Source organism: Pseudopodoces humilis, chromosome 12, assembly GCF_049639895.1.
Source record: "Pseudopodoces humilis isolate 2021_Gansu_Grassland_sample_001 chromosome 12, ASM4963989v1, whole genome shotgun sequence".
Classification (NCBI taxonomy): domain Eukaryota; kingdom Metazoa; phylum Chordata; class Aves; order Passeriformes; family Paridae; genus Pseudopodoces; species Pseudopodoces humilis.
The window spans coordinates 7697279-7719273 of record NC_142211.1 but is presented as its reverse complement, the minus strand read 5'-3'; the positions used below and the strand labels follow the sequence as shown (position 1 = coordinate 7719273).

The 21995-nt window shown below is 45.2% G+C and overlaps 1 pseudogene; it reads left to right on the top strand.

The window, feature by feature from the left end:
• Positions 1 to 8779: 8779 nt before the first annotated feature.
• On the top strand, positions 8780 to 21366 carry LOC148183328 (uncharacterized; annotated as a pseudogene).
• The last annotated feature ends 629 nt before the right edge of the window (positions 21367 to 21995 follow it).

Here is a 21995-nt window from a genome sequence, read left to right as displayed (position 1 = left end):
TTCGACACAGCAAAGGTTAAACTATTCCCACATTAAGAATATCTTAAAGGCTGGAAATATCACTTTCTCAAAAAATAAGCTGAAAAAATTCACAAAATGGGCATTTTTGCATTTTCCGGATTTGAATATTGATTCCCTCTCTGAATGGGACCAAATCGGACAAGCGCTCACTATGCAAATTGAACAGGGAGAGAACACAGGTGGTAAATACATCCCACTGTTACTTTTAATTCGGAAAGCAATTCTACAAAGACATGAGAAAAAGCTAGAAATACGTTTAGTTCCCTTCCAATCTTCCCTCCCTCAGCTCCCCGGTCAGAGGGTTCGTCTGAAGCATATTCTGTGAGAGTTCCAGACGCTTGCCTCTAAGGGCTCAGACAATCCCCCGAGCGTACTGACCCCGTCTGCTTTGTGCAGACAGACAGAAGCTCCTTCCCATACCCTTCCCTCCCCGCAGAGAATTTCGAAAAGCATAGCTTAAAATCCTCCCTGCAAGGAGCGGGAGGCACGGCTGAACTTACACAGCAACATGTGCCAGATCATCATGGCGCCAACCACATGCTCTCCTCCCCCCCACCCATCCCATAACCCTTTCCTCCCACAGGTTCCCGCCCCCAAGCCTCTCTCCGCCCATAACCCCTCCCGTCCTCAAGTTCTTTCTCTCTCTGTGTGCCCAACCTGCGTGACGTCACCCTATAACCCCTCCCCTCTGCCTGCTTCTTACGGGACGGGGGGTGGAGTGGGGGACAGGAACAGGGCGGGAGTCAGGGCGGGGGCTGGGGGCAGGGGTGGGACGGGGGTGAGGGGTGGAGCCCCTCCTAGTTCCCACCGTCTGGGGGGTGGGCCCGGGGGTGAGCAGGGAGGTGAGATTTCCTCACCACATTCCAACGGCGGGTGTGGTTGTGCTGCTGTGCTCTGCCCTCATGGCCCGGGGGGATGCCCCAGGGGATGGGAGGGTGGGTCCCCTCAGCCTGCTCCCACTGTAGAGTCACGCGGCGCCCCTGGGGGATGGGGGAATGCTACCCTTCCCAGTTCGCAGGCAGGACAAGCCTCTCTGCCGTGCCGAATTAATACAATTCCCGGGAATGGGGAACCTGGAAATTGGGACTCAGTTTTTTTCCCTACTGTTGCACCAGTAACTTTTACTGGAACAAGACTGCAAAATCGGCATTACAAGCCCTTCTCATATCAGGACAAAAAAGAAATTTGCAAAGTTCAAAGAGAATTTGGTCATAATAGTGAGATATTTAAAAGCATAATTAAAACAACATTAACTTCAAATGATTTAGTTTCCACAGATATTAAAGATCTTTTCAGGTGTTTGCTTATACCCTCTGAATTTGATTTATGGGAGAACACATGGAAACGGTTTCTAAAAAACCTACTGGTAGAATTATTAAAAACCAATCACCTAAATGTAGATTTGTTAAATAATGCTATTACATTTATGCGGTGAAGGAGTATGGGAAAAACCTGATGACCAAACAATGGCTTTACCACAAGCCATGCTAGATAAAATCACTGCAGCTGCAGAGAAAGCCTTTAACCAGCTACCAACAGCTGAGACTAAGGGTAGTTATATTAATGTAAAACAGATGCCTTCAGAAGGATTTCTGCAATCCTTAGACCGCTTAAGAGAACAAGTCTCCCGTCAGGTAGAAGACCGACTGTACAGGCAGAGTTAATCAAAGAAATTGCTCAGAGGAATGCTAACGAGTCTTGCCGTAGGGTCATTCTGGGCTTGCCAGTCGATCCCCCTCCGACACTCGCACAGATGGCAGAAGCCTGTGAGAGGAAAGCAGAGATGTTTTCACAGGAAAAGAGACCTCCTTGGACCAACCAAAGAACTGTTGCTGCGGTTTCATCTGAAACAAGGAGTGAACAGATGATGTCTAACCAGCAACAGTGAGTTTGTTTTCACTGCAGAAAACCGGGACATTTTGCTAAAAACTGTCTTTTAAAACAACGGAGAAACACTGATACCAGCTTGCCAAAAAACATGGGTCACAGCACTTGCCCGTCCTGCACGCAGACATAAATGAAGCAGGGACCAATCTCTGTCCTTTAATAAAAAAGGGGGAGCGGGGTGGGAGCCTGCAGAAATATAATTGTGAGGAACGTTTGCCTAATAAGGTCTGGCAACCTCAAAAGCGATTCAGACTTGTAACTTCTAAAGCTTTTTGTTTCAGATCTGATCATTGGACTGTTGTTGGAGTAGACTTGCAGGATAATTCACAAGACCTGGCTGGACTGGATAGTAGGTATTTTGTTATTGGAGACACAGCACACACACCGATAGAGATTGAGGTAGCTCCCATGACAATTAAGGGAGACCTAACACACCTCATTGTCTTGGCAAGATGTCCTCAACCACCCTTCTATGTAGCCAAAGGGCAGATAACAGCCCAAGTGATCCCTGTTCCAACAGAAGTCCCAGAAGATGACAAAGCACCAGGATTCTAATGGGCAGAAGTGGTGGGTGAAGACAAACCCATTATGGGGTGTAACTTAACACACAAATCAGAACATCTCCATGTAGAAGGGTTAATTGACACTGGGGCAGATGTGACTATCATACCTGAAAAGGTGTGGCCCTCACATTGGGAACTGCAACCCATGGCAGGAAAAATACAGGGTGTTGGAGGGATGAAACTGGCAAAAATCGCTAAAGATATCATCCAGATTGAAGGTCCAGAGGGTAGGTTAGCTAGTGTCTGACCTTTTGTCACTGATTACAAGTGCCCCCTGTGGGGAAGAGACACCATGTCCCAGTGGGGAGTGAAATTAACAATTCCTGAAACACCTCAGGATTTTTGATGGAGGCCACTGTAGAGCGTCCAGTCCAAAAGCTATCTTGGTTAGATAATAATCCAATTTGGGTGAACCAGTGGCCTCTCAGCAAACACAAACTCGGGGCGCTAGAAAAATTGGTGGAAGAAGAATTAGCCAAGGGACACATAGTAGAAACAACCAGCCCTTGGAATTCCGCGGTGTTTGTGATAAAAAAGCCAGGGAAGGATAAGTGGCGCCTCCTTCAGGATTTGAGAGAAATAAACAAAAAAATATAGGACATGGGGTCTCTTCAACCAGGTATGCCATCCCCGACTATGTTACCACAAAATTGGCTATTAGCAGTGCTAGATATTAAAGACTGTTTTTTCCAAATTCCCCTTCACCCAGAGGATGCACCACAATTTGCTTTTTCCATTCCCACAATTAACAGGGAAGCTCCAATGAAACGGTACCACTGGACAGTACTACCTCAGGGGATGAAAGAGAGCTCCTTCATCTGCTAATGGTATGTGGGGTCTTTGCTGTCCTCAGTGCGTGCTGAAAAGGGAGATGCCATCATTTTGCATTACATGGACGATGTGTTAGTGTGCTGTCCCAATAACAACATGCTGCAAGACACCCTTGGCCTAGTCGTTAAAGTTTTAAACTCTGCTGGATTCCAATTGCAGGAAGACAAGGTTCAAATGATGCCACCTTGGAAATACTTGGGCCTAGAAATTACTGCACGGACTGTTGTTCCACAAAAATTGGAAATTATTGGTAATCCTAAAACTCTAGCAGATCTCCATTCCCTATGTGGGTCACTAAACTGGGTCAGACCCTGGCCAGGTCTCACTAATGAAGACCTGAGCCCCCTGCTCAATTTGTTGAAAGGGGAGAGAGAGTTACTGTCTCCCAGGGAGCTGACTCCAGAAGCAAAAACTGTGATTGAAAAGGCACAAAAGGCCTTGACAGAAAGACAGGCACATCGCTTCAAACCTGAGCTGCCTTTCAAATTTATTGTCCTGGGGAAATTGCCACATTTATATGGGTTAATATTCCAGTGGGCCGAGGGGCAGAGAGATCCACTCTTAATAATAGAATGGGTCTTCCTCTCCCATCAACTACCCAAAATTATCACCAAGCCACAAGAGATGATGGCTCAGCTGATCCAAAAGGCCAGGGTAAGGCTGCAGGAACTGGCAGGTTGTGACTTTGTGTGTATTCACCTCCCGGTCAGGATCTCTGGAGAAGGCAAAAACTCCCCTGAGAGACTGACCAAAGAGATGTTTGAGCATCTGCTGCAGAGCAATGCTAACCTCCAGTTTGCTCTGGACAGCTATAGTCAGCAAATTTCAGTTCATGTGCTAGAACACCAATTGTTTCATGAGGAATTCCACCTCATTCCTGGTGAGAAAAGGAGCCAAAGGCCACTCAAAGCTCTCACAGTGTTCACTGATGCATCTGGGACATCCCACAAGTCGGTGATGACTTGGAGAAATCCACAGACTCAGCTTTGGGAAGCTGATGTTGAGTTTGTAGAAGGATCACCCCAGATAGCTGAACTGTCTGCGGCCGTGAGAGCCTTTGAGAAGTTTTCAGAACTGATTAATTTGGTTACTGACTCAGCCTACGTGGCAGGGGTGGTGTCCAGAGCGGAACAAGCAGTTCTCAAGGACATTGAGAATGAACATCTCTTTAGACTGCCCTCAAAACTGATTTATTTGATTTCAAATAGAGAACATCCCTTCTATGTGATGCATAGAAGATCGCATACCCCGTTGCCAGGTGAAATCGCTGAGGGGAACCGGAAAGCTGATTCCCTTGCTGCCCCAGATGAAAAGGAACGTCTCCCAGATGTGTTCCAACAGGCAAAGTTAAGTCACCAGCAATACCATCAAAACGTGCCAGGACTGATTCGTCAGTTCCAGCTGACACTGGGTCAGGCTAAGGCCATCGTGGCTACCTGTCCCAATTGCCAGCTCCAGGCAGTGCCATCATTAGGCATCGGGGTTAATCCCCGAGGAATTGAAAGCTGTGAAGTGTGGCAAACAGACATTACACATATCCCCAGTTTTGGTCGCCTTAAGTATGTACACATGACCATTGATACATATTCAGGAGCAGTGTATGCCTCTGCTCATGCAGGAGAAAAATCTGTACATGCCAAACAACAGTACAAGCCTTTTCTGTATTGGGAATCCCTAAGGAAATTAAAACAGATAATGGCCCAGCGTATCAGTCCAAAGAGTTCCTGGAATTTGTCCAGCAGTGGGGAGTGGAACATAAAACTGGCATCCCCCACTCCCCCTCAGGTCAAGCAGTGATTGAGCGTACACACCAGACGCTCAAACAAGTCCTAGCCAGGCAAGGTAGCGAGGCAGTGTGGATGTCTTCACAACAGAAACTCTGTAAAGCTCTGTTTACTATCAATTTCTTAAACTGCTCATTCGAAAACATGAATCCTCCTGTGACTCAGCATTTTAACAGTGGTGATCAGTTTAAATTGTCACAGCGTCCACCGGTTTTAATCAGGGACCCTGAAACTTGGCAAACCAAGGGCCCCTATGAGCTTGTCACCTGGGGGTGTGGTTACGCGTGTGTCTCCACCCCTGCAGGCCCCCTATGGATTCCTCAGAAATGGGTAAAACCTTTTGTTCCAAAGAATCCAGCCCCAGCAAAAGAGAAGAGAAGCAAGTGGCTGTTGCTTCCAAGAGAAGACGCCACCAGAGAGAGCAAGAAGAAACCTTTCTAGCCTCTGACCGGCATGCTTTGGCAGTAAATATGTTTTAAAAAGTGTCTGTTTCCTTTTTTTTTAGAAATAACCTACCTCTCACTCAAATCCATGATGAGCCTTAACCCTGCTGTCATCCTGCTCGCACTGAGCAGCCTGACAGCAGCCTGGATCGTCCCACAGCCACGCCAGAACATCTGGGTGACCCTGGCATGAACACTCCAGCAAGAAAACATGTCTATCTACTGCAGCAGCGAAAAATCCTATGTCCACCTGCCTGGTAGGAATGCCATTGCAGCATGATGAATTTACACATAGCTTTAATACACTGACTCCTGAACCAGGTAATAAATTACACAACACTCAAATAGAAGCAGAGTTAAAAAAACCCGTCGAAGAGTGGCTGCCATATTTTTCTAAGGCAACCCAGGAACCCCAGGAGTTAGAGCTACTGGGTTCCTCTCCAGCATCATACTGTGTACACTTTAGGGTCAGTCTTCCAATTAATAAAGAAACCTTCCACAATATAGTACAACATCAAGAAGAATTCACAGCAAAAAGGTGGTGCCATGTCCTAAGCTACATCAAAGTATACTCCTCAGCTCAGACACATCCCAAAAGCCTCCCTAAAGGACTGTTCCTCATTTGTGGGGATCGCGCATGGGCAGGAATTCCATCCCGTCTCCTGGGAGGGCCATGTACCATAGGGCGTCTATCACTGTTAGCGCCCAATCAAACATTAATTGGCGAGTGGACCCATAAAAATAATTTGACTAGGACAATTCAGAAGAGAAGTGTTATAAATTTAGACGAGAATTGTGATTCGAAGATTTTTCATTGGTCCAGATCAAAAAGAATTGCTGCATCCATTTTCCTTCCTTGGGTGGCTGCAGCCAAGGCCTAGGTGAATTGGGAGACCTAGAATGCTGGGTGGTAAAACAAGCAAATTTAACATCTAATGCCATAAGTGCCCTTCTAGAAGATGAGGAAGTTACCAGGCAGGCAACACTCCAAAATCATGCAGCAATAGACTTTCTCCTACTGCTCCACGGGCATGAGTGCCAGGAGTTCGAGGGTCTCTGCTGCATGAATCTGACATCAAAAACTCCTAACATCCATGCCACACTCTGAGAGATGAAAAGCATGATCGGACGAGTCAAGCAAGAAGCAGATGACTGGTTCAATGGACTGTTTAAAAACTGGGGACCCTCGGGGTGGTGGGCTTCAGTAGTGAAAACTATTCTGTTGCTGCTAGTCATTATTTTGCTAACGGTGTTAGTGTTCAGAGTTTTAAGCAAGATACTGTACAAAAGCATAATTAAGCTGATTTCAGCTACCTCAGACGTCAACCATATAGAGTTGGCAGACCAGAGTAACCCTCACTGTCCTGCAAATGGGAATTGGTGGGCCACTTCAGGTCAGTAAGTCATATAAGCTCGTTACCTTTCATTAATTATATATAACAAAATAGGGGGAGATGTGGTCGTGCACATTCCCGGGCGTTCCTTAGTTTCTGTGTAAACCCTCCCTGCAGCTGTGACGTGTTTTTCCCTTCCCCTCCCTGTCCCTGAAATGTTTTCCCATTGGTTGGTGTTATATGTCTCCCCGCCCCTCTCTCGAAGTTTGAAAGTACCCGGGAAATGTTTCCTCCTTCTCTTTTTCCTCCTGGATCCCAGCCTGAATAAACATCCGACGTTATCCCAGAGGGAAAAGCAGCCCTTTGGTCTTTATCTTGGTCGTGAAGAGCCTCCCTGCCCTCCCCTCGACATAGCTATCCAGGATTAATCGGAAGGGACAAAGGGGGGCTATTTTACTGTCTCACAACCGCCGCAAGGAAAGACCCTGAATATCACAAGGGACTCGGTACAGGGGCTCTGGCCTGGTTGAGGTGGATGCTTGCCAAGTGATTGTTTGCAGGTGTGCTTGCTGTGCTGCCAGGGTACACTGCCCTCGCTCCTGCTGGCGAGTAAAGACTTGTACCCCACACTGCCCCCCAGAGCAATGGGCCTCTTCACCATGGTCATCAATCTCCTCTGGTTTTGGCCTTGTGCGTCTCGCTTTGTCAAAAACTATAAAATACACCCCAAAACTTACTTTCCTTTGAGATCTCCCCAACAGACAGAAGACTCTGCGTCGATGGACAGCTGAGTGGACTTCGACGTTGGAAGCTATAATCCCCTTACTCTCTTTTTCTTATGCTTTGCTTTCTCTTCTTTTCCTTCTATCACATATTAGTGCTGATGAGCACTCAATAAAGTGTGTTTTGCTGTTTAAGTCCCTGGTTTGCTGATAATCTTTTGTACACTATGATCAAACAAAAGAATCACATCACGAATCCCACCTTGCAGATCGTGACATAAATTGGTGTCACAGACAGGATTCTGAGAGACAGAAGGGGTTGCAGGTTTGTTGTGCAGTCTGTATCAGGGGAAGGATGTTTCGCTTCAGCCGCCCCTAACCTGCCACGCTGGTGAGCAGTGTCTAGAAAGCAAGGGAGGGGACTCGAATTTCCCGCAAACTGCACACGCCTAGGTGAGAAGCACCCCTACGCTCATCTTCATAATTTCACAAGGGATCTTTGAGTGCAAAAGGTGGGACTGATTTTTTTTATATTTTGACTGCTTGGTATAGCGGAGAGACCACCAGGTATTTTAAACTGAAAGAGTACCTCCCAAGCAGATTTGGTCTCTTCACCTGTACAGGGAAGCGAAGGGAAACATAGCGTGGGCTGCGTAGTGTAACTAAGTTTTACCTCCCTGTAGTGGTATTGGTCCCTTCACACACAAAGCTGAATGAGAACTCTGAAAACTCTAGTGGAAAAGATAAAGCTGCATTTTATGCTTTGTTAGCAAAACATAATGCTAGGCCGTCTCCAGCCAGGGAAGAATGGGCTCAAAATAATTGGATCAACCTGGAAAATGTAACTGATAGAATTTGCTCTCTACAGCATGAGACAAAGTTAAAATTTGGCCAAGATAAACCCATAATTTGCTCTGTATTGGGAGCTTGCCTTACGTCAGCTGTAGAGGCTTGCATGAAACGAAGGGAGGAAGAAAATGCAGTTATTCAATCCCTACAAAATTAATTGTTGAAAGTTTGCAAAATGAAATTCATTTGTTACAAAGTGCTTTGAGTGAGGATTGTGCCAAAAATTTACGGTGTGCTGACTCCTCTAAGGAGTCGTTGGGAAAAGAAACTCCTCAGATAAATCACATATACCCACAAGCAGAATTACATTTGGTAAAAAATTGTGGTGAAAATTGTTGTTCACAAATGAGACCCTTAATTAAAACAGAATATAATTATATCAATGATGAAGATCTTGATCCACATATTGTTGGGGAGGATGAAACAGGGAAACCTTATGAATGAACACTGCGAGCGTTTTGCACTCAATATCTGGCACCCAGCGTTCGAGAGCCGCCCCACGCCTTCTCCATCGTTGAGACACTTGTTCATCACTGGTAACTAAAAAAGACTGGTTTTTCACCCTTTAAGGCTGTCTCGAGTGCAGTTCATGCGGCTGATCACCGTAACACTGTAACTCTTTTTCTCCTGTTCTGCGGCACCCTCTGGCATGGGCCGGCTGTTGCTAAGCAGCGTCGGCTCCGGAGCTTTAGAGGTATCCACTTCGTGGTTTTTTTGGGGTGCGCGCTGCCCGGCAGCGTCTGAACCCCTGGTTCCCACAGGACCCTCTGGCATGGGAAGGTGTGGCAAAGCCACGTCTCATCTGTGCTACACAGGACATACCCTGCGTGGTTTTTTCACGGTGAGTGTTGCCAGGCAGTGTCTGAACCCCTGGTTCCATGGAGCCCCCGAGTTTGGGAGGGCGTTGCAAAGCAGTGTCTCACCTGGGGTAAACGGGGAAAGCTTCTGTGTGGTTGAGCAAGGGGCAGGCGTTACCACAACGTCTGCACCCCAAACTCTCTAAAAGTTTTTCTGCTGCAGCATCCAAACCGTAGCTTTTAGAAGATTCTGCAGCGTGGTTATGTGCGAGAATTACTAAGTGACACCTGAGAATGGACGGAAGGTGCCTGGCCAGCACCCATCGCCCGAGCTCTGAGAGACGAGCCAACATCATTAAAATAAGAGGTAACAGACCAGTCTATCATGGGTCAAAACTGTTCAGCCCCAGACAAAAAGCTGTATAAGCAACTAAAATTCTTACTGAAAGCCAGCCAAAGTAATTTGCTTAAACAAGAGCTAAAAAACCTCCTAGCTTGGACCCTAGTTAACTTCCCAAATGCAGAACACTCAGAATTCTTTACCAGAGATTTCTGGGACAGTTGGAAATAAGCTTTTTAATAACATCTCCCACCAAGATATGGCGGCCGCAAAGTTGGTCCCAGCCTGTAGGGCACTCATAGAAATGTGTGCTGCAAATACACAACCGGCGACGAACCCCCCGTACCCCGCAACCCCCGTTTCTCCTGCCTCACTCCCTTCCCCCACTACCCCCGCCCCAGCCAGCGTGGTTCCCGTTCCACCCGCCCAGACCAGCGTGTCCCCACCCCACCCCCCAACCACGCGGCCCTCCCTGCTGTCCCCCCGCACTCAGCGGCCCCCGCTCCCTCTACCCCAGTCCCAACAAGCCCCGTTTCCACCCCTCCCCCTACCTTCCCCTTCTAGCGCCCCCTCCCTTTCGCCCCCCTCCTGCCGCTCCAGCTTTCCCCCGGTATCACGGTCTCGTCCCATTCCACCATCCCCACGGTTCTAACCCCCGCCGCCGCTGCGGCCCTGCCAACCCTCAGCACCCGGTTCGCCACGGTCCCCTCCACCCCCCCCACCCCCGCGGTTCCAAGCCCCGCCACCCCACCCACCCTCGGCATTGCGGTCCCCACAGTTCCACTCCCTATCCCCCGCTGTCCTCGCACCCAAGTCCCTGTCACGATCCGCAAGGTGGGATTCGTGATGTGGTTCTTTTAGTCGGTCTTAGAGTACAAAAGATTATCAGCAAACCAAGGACTTAAACAGCAAAACACACTTTATTGAGTGCTCATCAGCACTAATATGCAATAGAGAGAAAAGAGGAGAAAGCAAAGCATAAGGAAAAGAGAGTAAGGGGATTATAGCTACCAACGTCGAAGTCCACTCAGCCGTCCAACGACGCAGAGTCTTCTGTCCGTTGGGGAGATCTCAAAGGAAGGTAAGTTTGGGGTATTATTTTATAGTCTTTTTCAAAGCGAGGGGCGCAGGGCCTAAACCAGATGAGATTGATGATCATTGTGATGAATTCCATTGTGCAGGGAGCAGGTGTAGGGTACAGAGCGATCCATGTCTTGCAAGTCTTTGCTCACCAGCAGGAACGAGGGCAAGGTGTTGTGGAAAACCCATTGCACAGGGTACCACGCACAAACCTCTGCTCACCAGCAAGAACGAGAGCCATGAGTTGTGGAAAACCCGTTGCACAGGTTACCAAGTGTGATAAATATAGCAATGGATAAAAAATCGTGAAGGAGAATAAAGAATTATATTTGTAATATTGTAAAGATACAAAATGTAAAACAATCCAGAGATTCCTTCCCGAGTCGAGCAGTAACGATCAACTGCGACGCTTATCAGCACAGAATAAAGAGCAGGACACAGGCAATCAAACCGGACAATAAGAATAGCCCGGTCGAGATATCCATCTGCTCCGCACCCAAACTGGCCACTCCACCCCGGGAGATGCAAACGGAAGACACTCAGAGCCATTCGCATGTGAAAGGACTCTGCCCCGTCGACCATTGACTCAGCTCGAAGGATCCGGGAAATCTATTCACCCATACATCTAGACTCTTTGTTGGACTGTGCCCATCCCGGGTTTTGCCTCAGGATACAAAAATCCTTATAAAAACCCCGGACCGCAGTCCCTTCCTCGTGGATTTGGGAAAATCTGTACCTCTGGGTGCAGACCCCTATCCACCCGGCGCTGCGCTGATTTATTTTATTGTGGTTTTTTTCTCTCGTTGCTTGTGATTGAAATTGATTTATAATAAATCGTTTTTTATATTAACCCTATTTTGCCATTGCATTTATAACACCAAGCCTCCGCTCACACGCAGGAACGAGAGCAGTGTACCGTGCAACCACCTGCAAACAATCATTTAGCAAACATCCATCTCAGCTAGGCCCAAACCAAGTCCCTTGTGATATTCAGGGTCTCAGTCTCCGTCCTTGAGACGGTTGTGAGACAGATGAGGGAATCTTTGGACCGTCTCTTACAGTCCCCAGCACCCCCGCCGCGGTCCCGCCTTCAACCGTCCCTCCTGGAAATCCGCCGCTTGCTGCTGCTGCCGCCCCTGCTCCGATACCACTCGGGACGCCCGCTGACCTACTGCCCCCCCACGTGCACCTCCCAGGGGCCACCCGCGCCGCCTTGGCCCCCCACAAGCGTCGCTTTCGCGGCACCCGTGGAGCTGGCAGCCCCGCCGCCACCACTGTCCAGCGACGCCATTCCGTGTGGTGCTGCGCGGCCCAATACAGAACTCCCGCTGCCACACACCATCTTCCCATCCTACCCCGCGGTGCCGACGTCACCCACGCACGTGCAGTCACAGCTTCTAACGCCAATACTCCTGTCGTCGTCTCCGCCGCCCCCGCGTCCCCCGTGCCAGCCCGCCGGTACAGCCTTGCTACAGCCCTCCGTGCCAGTCTCTCAAGCCGTGGAGGGGGGCAGAAAGGACAGGCACGAAACCCCGTCTCTACAGCTGCTGCCAACCGCGCCGCCTACGCCACCGCCCAGCCCGGCCACTGTCCTGTTCCCTCCACACCTCTTCGCGCTGCAGCCTTCGCCACCGCGGCCGCCCAACCCCGCCACACAGCTCCCGCCTGTCTCTGCCCCGCCGCTGACACTGGCATAGCTCTCGTTTGCATCCGCCGCGCCAGCAACACTGCCGGACACCACAGAACAGCAACAGCCACCGCCGCCGCGCACCGATGTGCTGCCGCTTCCGGGTTCACCTACGCGGCCACCTTCACAGCCGATGATGAATCAGCCCGCGGGGCTCTTGAACTCATCTGCACCACCAGCAGCAGCCACGAAAAACGGGGGCGAACGGGAGGGAGAAAAAGGGAGAGATGAGGAAAGAGAAACGTCAAAAGCAGATACTGTGGCACAAACAGGAGAGAAAAAGACCTGCTTTGCCTCGTCAAATGCTAATTTTTCAGATTCTGAAAGCTCTCCAAAAAGCTCAGTTTATTTCAAAGATAATGGTATTTCCTCACCACATTATGAACAACTGTTGAAAAGTACTCTGGAAGAATGCACACTTACACCAAATGGCCATAAAAATCTTGCTAGTGTAACTCTAACAGACTCACAATATATGCTATGGGAATTCAGATGGAGAAAGATACTCACAGAACTCTTAGCAATGTACAGAGAAAAAATGAGATTGCATGGTCCCATTTTTCAGTGGGACTCATCTCAAAAAGATCATTTGTTAATAATTGAATGGGTTTTTCTTGTTTACAGGTCGCCAAAGACAATATTCACATCTTTAGAAATGATGTCCCAAATCATTATCAAAGGCAGAGAAAGACTTCTTCCAAAATCTGGCCATGAGTTCACAAATATTTATCTGCCCTTGATCAAAACGTATCTTGATTGGGCAATGCAAAAATTAGAAAATCTGCTGTATGCCCTGTTAGATTTTCTGAGGGTTTGCTCTATTCAATTATGCTACAAAGAGAAACCTCAGATCAGTGAAGAACCTTTAAATGCAATTACTGTCTTCACTGATGGGTCAGGACAAACACACAACTCAGTTATAACGTGGCAGAGTAAAGAAACTAAAACCTGGAAACAAGATGTTCAAAAAGTTCAAGGCTCTCCCCAAATTGTGGAATTGACAACAGTTGCAAGAGCATTTCAGCTCTTCCCAGAACCCTTTAACCTAATCACTGATTCAGCATACGTTGCTAAAATTATTTAGAGAATTGAGGGACATGTTTTAAAAGATGTGAATAATGACAAACCATGTCTTTGGCTCACCTGTCTCTATCAAATTATGTCACATAAAAGGAATGCCTGTAATAAGATTACAAGTCCACAGCAAACAGTGACAATCCAAGCAAAGGAACTTGGAAAGACTTTGGGAGAAAAAATTGAAAGAGCTCTTAAAGCTCAGACAGCACGAGACCAGAAACTCACTGAAATCCTCACTGCCATACACCTGAACTCCCAGCATCCCTGCAAACAGAAACCAAGAAACAAGTACCTGAACTGTGTAGAGTCACCAGGAGAATATTATCTGCTGGAGACAGTTCAAGAAAAAAAATGAAATCCCATTATTTGCATGAATGCATGCTGTTTTTACCCTTTTGTTTTATTTTTTGTAGTAAAACCTTACTGTAAATCTACCCAAGATAAATGCCTGGGTTGCCTTAGCCAAAGACTGCAAGCTTTGATACCATCTGTTTTCTGATCGTTCTGTTTCTATTCATAATTAGCTGCAAAATTTGAAAGATTTAGCCAACCAAACTCATATTGATAATTCTAAAGTGAATCAATATGACCTTCAAAAGTTAGAGAAGCTGGACAATTTGTTTAAGGGTTTAAGCTTTGCACCTTGGCTAAAGGAACTCTGTAAAATAAGCTTAATTATTTTAATAGTGATAATTGTAGTTTTAGCAGCAGTACCCTGCAGACTACAGTGTGTGCAAAATCTAACAAATGAGACAGTTTCTAGTATCTTAAATAGTTCATCGAGACAGGGGAGATGTTGGGGAGGATGAAACAGGGAAATCTTATGAATGTGATTGTTTGGCAGAAGATTCTGAAAATATGAAGCCTAGAATCGAAATAGAAATGAAAGCTTGCTTTGAGTCATAAGATGCTGAGTACTAGTTACTATATGACCAAAGAACAATAGCCTAGCCAACTAGAGGAGAATCCCTGATTGATGAAACCATGTCTTTCTGCAGACAGAAAGTCCAAAGGTCAAGAAGCAAGGGAAGAACTTGTAAAGCTTTTAGAGTTTGAAATGCAACACTGTATGGTAATGTAGTGATTCTTATAGGCTGTATGTAAATTCTTTAGTGGGTGTATCTTGTAGTGATTGGTTACTGGGAATTAGAATATTCACTATAGAAAGACATGTATTGTAACAGGAACTTCGCTCTCGTTTTTCCCTCTTTCCCTCTCTTACTCTTACTCTCTTGGTTTTTCCCTCTCTTACCCTCTGTTGCTCTTGTTTCTTCCCTCCCCCTCCTTAACCTCTCCTCTCCTGCTCTTCCCGGCCCACTCTCTCCCCTCCCCCCGACCACGTGGACACCGAGGCTGGTGGTGGACACGGGTCTCTCCCTCTCTTTACCCATATAATAAACTGCTTATACCTGAACAGCTTGACCCTGGAGAAGTCTCTCACCGTGAGAGAGTGTTTTGTACTCAATAACATATAACCACTAAAGAAATCCTGTACACTGCTACTGAATTGGCTAAGTTAAAAGAGGAGTACTGGCGTCTCCCTCATGAGTCAGAGACAGAATACGTATTCCAAGTGTCTCTCACAGGGGGAGATGAAATTCGATTAACAGAACAAGAAGCAAGTGGTTATTTGGGACATGGTGTTTTCTTAACAACAGGAGATAAATGCAACCCATGGTCCCTAACCCAGAGAGCTGCATATTGGGCAGGGGGACTTAACCCCCTGGAAAGGGGAGATCCTGTAGCTCTGACCAACTCCACAGACCAAATTCTAGAAAATATTCATAAGGCAGCTTGTTTGCAACTGATTAATGAAAGAAAATTAATTGCTGGTTATGAATCACCTATTGAGAGACCGCCAGCTTATTCACGACCCTTCACAGAAGTAAAAGTGAATGCCGTTTATTTCTATCTTTAGCACACCTTTTATAGGGTTCTACAGGGTCCACGGGCAAAGCAAGCTACTATTGGCTAACACACAGAGGTTTACATTTTTTTCTCCTACACACAAGGATATTGTTTTGCTTTACTCTCTCTTCTGCAGGATGGTTTCAAGGATTTTAGTCTTTAATATCACGACTTATTTCAAAGGCTGGTTTGTGCAGACAGGCCTTTACTAATATATAAAATATATCAACAATTCCCCCTTTCTCTTTTTGCACAAACCAGGCTTTGGATGTGACTCATTCTATACGCTTATGAAGACAAGATAACATACAATTTAAACTGTCATCCCAATTAACATTATAAGTAAAGTCCGTCCCCCTTCTAGCACAAGAGACCTCAGCCATCCAGTGATGCCCCAGCTGGCGAACCAACTTCTAATGGGGTCACTATCTTCTTTCAGGGCATGTAACCCATCCTGTAGCTGTTGTAGTTGCTTATGGATGGAAGCTGAATGATCAGTAAGATCCAAGCAGCACATGACTTCAAACTCCTCACAACCATGTCATTGTGCTAAGAGCAAAAAGCCAATTGCAGCTCGATTTTGTAATACTGCATGATGTACACTACTCACATCGGCTGAAAGTTCACTTAACACTGTGGATGTTAAGTTCAATTCTTCCTTAGTCTAACAAGTGAGCCTTTTTAGAGTTGCCAAGCCTTAATTAATTCAGGCTTCACTTTGACTGTTTGATGTTTTTCACTTTGCTAGCTACATTCAGCAATTGGTGTAAGCTTGGATGTGTTGTAGTTAGGGCCTGGCGATGCGGAAGATACCGGGATGTAACAGAAAAGTTATCCGACCCCTCTCTGTTAGGATAGCAAGGCCCCTTGCAATTAGCCAATAGCATCTAGGTGTGATGTAAGCAGAGAGGAGTACCACAGTGACCCCAAGCTATAAAATGTTAAGTTTCCGTGCAATAAATCGCCATTTTCGCCATCCATCACATTGATGCAGTGGGATATGGACCGCGTGGCTGAGGACAGCTGCCCGTGCTGGCTCCAGCCAGGGTACCAGCCTTGCTTGAACCCCAACATGGATGGAACAAAGTAAGTTTCCCAAGATAACAGGGTCCTCTATGTGGATAAGCAGGAATCTAATTCCATGCTCTATCTACACAGATTAGGAATATGGAACTAGGTAATCGCTTTGGTAATTGTCCTGTGAGATTGCACCACGAATAAAGGCTTTACTTTCAATGGTAGTAATGAGATCAGCCATAGGGTTGACTGCAGCCCAGTGCTGCATTACTTTGTTGGAATGACTTTTTGTCGGGGGTTCAAACATTATCCATCCACCTGAGGTATTGGTGGAACCTAACAAGTCCAATTCTTCTGGGGGCCCTATAGTAACATTAAGAACTTTGATAATTTTTGCTTGCCAACAGGCTTCAAGTTGTCTTAATGTGAAGCCAACAGTGTGACTGCACTCTTGCAACATTGCCAATCGATTCAGTTGAGTCTCATTACTAACTAAACCTTTAAATGCTTGAGGATCCCATTCAGGGACTCCTATGAGGACAGGTGCGAAAGGATCTCCAGGTGTGGCTAGGCTTAGACACATTGACCTTTGGCCAGTTCAGTGTGCCAGACTGACCCATATGTTCTGTCGCTTTTGGATGTTAGTTAGCAGACAGTTGGTCGGGACTATACACAGCACAATTACCATAAGCAGTTTGTTCCATGTAAATGACACCATACTTGCGAACTCACAGCTAAAACTTTAACGTTAAATGAACTTTCAAAGATGCTTACACTACCTCTTAAAGGGGGAATACTTATACTTTATACTAACATAACAATTACTACACAGGCTAAACTCTTTATCCTAAACTATTATCTAACTACCTTTAACACACGTGCTCTGGTATATATGTAGTCTAAGCGTGAAAGCAATTTGCTGAAAGGGTAAACACACAACTACAATTTGCTTTATATACAGTTAGATGGAGTCTCTACACTTTTCTTAGATCTTCTACAGTATTTCTCTAACACGATTCAATCCTGGAACGTTCACTGCTCCCGTGATGTCAGCTGGCAGCTAATCGGTGACTGAGGGCTTTGATGTTCAAGTTGTTCTTCAGATCCTTCTAAATCTTAAAACAGAAGATAACTGAAATATTGGTAGAGACACAACATCATTATAACAACATAAAATTTCTGTTGGCAACTGTCTGTGTAGTGTTCAGACACAGTTGTGTCCTGACAGGTCCACTTCTGATCCATGTCTGGAGTACCAAGGCTGTGTGATGACATCTCTGTTCACTGGATCTCGTGTGTTCAGAGGCACACAGTCTGGTCAGATGAACAGGTGACCTTTCTGAACCTGCCAACAAAACACAGACACTTCTCCCTTTGAAGTTAATGAATTACACTAATTAAATGCTTTTAGGGCATCAATCTCCCCCGTTTTCTTAAAAAAAAATAAAAATGAGATGTACTTCTGTTATAAACATCAACATTAACACAAAACCATATACACAATGAATAAGAACCTATAACAGTTAAAAATCAATTAAATCATAAACATTATTAATAACATATGCAGTATAAAACTACTCTTAATTACTAAAACACTGCACCAGCATCCCATAGTTTGCAAACAAACAGAAACAAAAAATCATCAAGGAAGGATTGGATAATCACCTCTGGAAATGATTCTCCAAGCCCACTTCAAAATTGATCCAGCTGTCGTATTAATAGGGTCAAATTGCTGAGTCAAAAGGTGACTCAAATACTGATTTGGTACAGAAAACATCTGGATCTCTTGGCAAACATTCCATCCAGGTAAAGTCAAGGCTTGGCCAGGGCCTAGGCTTTAAACTGGAAAGATGCCTCAACTCATTTCTAAAACAAGGTTCTCAATAGTAGCAGCTATGAGATGCTTACAGCACAGCAAACTGTTAAAATGCATTTGTACAAATCAAATGATCAGAAGCCTCAGGTACCAGACCAATTAAACCATTCAGCAGTTGGTTTAATCTGAAGCCTCCCCCATGGCAGCTGACCCTCAGCAATGGTACATCTTCTTAAAATTCTGGAAACACTGAAAAATAAGAAAGTTATAACAAACAAAAACTGCAGAGATTGCAACAACCAATAGAACTCCCGATGAAGTCAAGGGTGTCACAGACTGCATTCACTTCTATCCACAAGCAGGTGTTCATCAGTGTTCTATCACAGCTGTTTCAGTTGTAGCTATCTTCCTCTCTCTAGGAAAATAATTATACTTTGCAGTTTAGACAAGTGTCTCCAATAAAACATAAAACAATTTAAATTAAACAATATTTAAACCTAATAAAAATTAATTATTACAAAAGGAAATAACAAAACTTAAACCTTATGTGTTTTATATAACAAAAGGACTCACATTGAAATTACCTTATTAAAATTATGGAAAAAACAAGCAAATGGATAATATATACTTTAACTTAACTTGGTCTTGTACAGTAAAGTTCTCTTAACTAATTATTTTTTAAACCACAAATCTATTCTGTAGATAACATCAATTGGAAGGTTTTCTTAGAAGCTGTAAATCACATCATGTTTTAACCTTAGATTTTAAAGCTAATTATTTAATTATTGCAAAGCAACTTCTGTTAATATTCACCTTAAACACCTTTTTTTTTTTATGTAACTTTCAAAGAATCACAATAATTTCTCTAGTAGAACTCTAAAAACTGCAACTGCATAAACTCATAATTACTTAAAACAAAATTAACTTTAAAAGGGTATTTAAAAACATTTTAAAAAACGCAATAAATCATGACTTTTTAACAAACTGGGTATTATCCCGATACTTTTTCTTAGAGAGGAAGCGGGGGGGGGTGGGTGGACTGCCTGCCCTGCTGCTGCTGCAGCTCTGCTGTTATCTTTCTTCACATTCTCCACATACTCTCGCAGAGAGGAAAAACGGAGAGAAAGAAAAAAAACCTCACAAAGTTAACTTTAACAAATGCAGTGTTTTCTCTCAATTTCCCTCTCGCTGTTCGCAGATAGAGGAAAAATGGGCACGATTTTTACAAAAGCAGGCGATGTTACACGAAAAGTCTCTCACGGCCAGGTGCTAACAACGGTGATCATTGCAGCTTATCAGCGTGGCCTTGGAACTTTTCTTGGACTGCTTCTACCCCCAGGGTGCCATTGCTCTCTGCGCACACCTCAGTGCTCCCCCATGTCCCCCTGGTTTGGGTGGAAACCAGTGTAAATTTGGCTTCTTTTCTTCCAGGGTAGTAAAGTTTGGACTTAGATTGTAGTGTTAAAAGTGACTGCAAAAATGAAGCAAATAGTTCCGAATGTATCACATCCTGCCATAACTGAACAGATTCTGTTCGTTGTTTCAGCGTTCCCTGTGGAACTTTTTTCTCATTATTTTCTTCTCTCTTACTCTCCCTCTCTCTCTCCAAGCGCAGCATAGATAGGAGTGCTTGCCCAGCAGTGGGAGGTAAAGGCATCTGCCGCTGTGACGCAGGTAGAATTACGGGGCTCACAGCCTCAGCATATCTCGCTTTTCTGTTTTTTAAGGTATTAATTACAATCTGCCAAGTTCGACCGAGAGACACAGTGTCCTTGCTCTTTTCCGTAATTGCCATTTCCCATATCAGAACCCAGTCCATTCTTCTACTGCAAAAAGCAGTGTGAGCACTGCAAAATGCCCATGACAATTAGCCCATATAATGAGCATATCCAGGTTGTTTTCCCGGGCTGCTTCGCCTCGTTTAACGAGAATGCTAAGAAGCAGTTTTTTCGCCACCGCAAATTCCACTTCCATGCTAGCGGCAAACAGCGGGGGGGAAGGTCGCGACCCCTCTACTACGCCCCCGCACCTTGGTCTCCCCCAGCAACCTGAATTTCCACGTCTAACCGCACCGTGTCTCACCGCGCTCAGGTTGCCTATCTGGTACCGATCCAAGGCAGCATCTATCTGCACTCAGATCCGCTCCACCAACCTCGGTCCAAGGCTCCGTCCCACCGTGCGTGGACCCACCGAAGCCCCCCTGCCCGCAAGGTGTCCCGTTCGAGCGCCAAATATTGAGAGACCGCCAGCTTATTCACGACCCTTCATAGAAGTAAAAGTGAATGCCGTTTATTTCTATCTTTAGCACACCTTTTATAGGGTTCTACAGGGTCCGTGGGCAAAGCAAGTTACTATTGGCTAACACACAGAGGTTTACATTTTTTCTCCTACACACAAGGATATTGTTTTGCTTTACTCTCTCTTCTGCAGGAAGGTTTCAACGACTTTAGCCTTTAATATCACGACTTATTTCAAAGACTGGTTTGTGCAGACAGGCCTTTACTAATATATAAAATATATCAACAATCACCAATGTTGTTACCTGTGAAATCTGAAATTATGACCCCTTTAATTCGTGGTCTTCCAGAATCGCTTAAACCCACTGCTATCCTTCTCCAGAAAACGATAGCTGCCATAAGCCCAGTATATAGACTAGATAGATTTTTGGGAAACTTGAATAATAATAGAAGTGTATTTATTGATCCTGGGTTTTCTCCGTACATGAATCCTTCACCACACTCAAACTCACAACACAATTCAGTTGCTGGAGAACACTAAATCTGGACATGGAGTGAATTTGCAGAAGAGTTACTACTAAATGATAATAGAAAATATGGTCCTGTAAAAACCCCAGAGGAAAAACCAGAAAAAACAAAGGGTGTTATGTACATTGCCCCTCCTAACATAAAACCAGAAAAGGGTAGGCAAATTTCTAGCCAACCGTATTGGTGGAACTTGGGGGTGAAGAAAGGGGTACCAAAGGGTTTAATGGACAAACTGTCACTTGAAAAATTAAGTAAATTGGTCTTTCAGTGGCAGAATTCCAGCCTCATTGTACCAAGCACTTCACCTCTCCCTCAACTGACTCTAGACAGTGGGCCAAAGCAACATCACTCACAGGTTCTGAACAGTGAGCAAAAACAATCACAAAGTTTGGCAATGGAATTAAAACATCCTCAGAAGCAGGGAAACTTGAACCCCTGCCTCTAATTAAAGTTGAGCACAGAGATGGAGGGGGGGGGGCAATTGGATACATCTTCGAAGGCTCACCCGCAATCAAAAAACTGGAGATTTATTAATAATAGCAATAGTTGGTCCCAAGCGAACAGTTGTCACTTTTGTAGTAGACACTGGAGCCCAAATTTCTGCATTAACAAATGCAACTGCCCAAAAATGTGGAATTGTTCCAATAAAGAAAAGGTATTGTGTCCTGAATGCTTTGGGAACTTCAGAAGCTATGAAAATAGCTCTGGTAAAGATTTTGTTACCTGGAGAGGAAGAGCAGTTAACTATTAAAGCAGTACTTGGAGATATCCCAAATGATTTATTAGGCATGGATGTTTTGGCCGTGAAGCAGTGGGAAGATCAAGACGGCCTTTTGTGGTCTTTTGGCACACCGTGTCTTAACATTAACTTGCTCCAAGTAGCACCTTCCCTGCCGTACAGCAAAATCACTAATGTTAAACAATATCCTCTCTATTCTGGTGCCAAGGAAGGTATCAAAACTGTAATTCAGGATTTGCGAGATCAAGGAGTAATAATTAATACTCATTTCCCTTTTAATTCTCCAGTGTGGCCAGTGCGGAAACCTAATGGAAAGTAGAGACTTACCATTGACT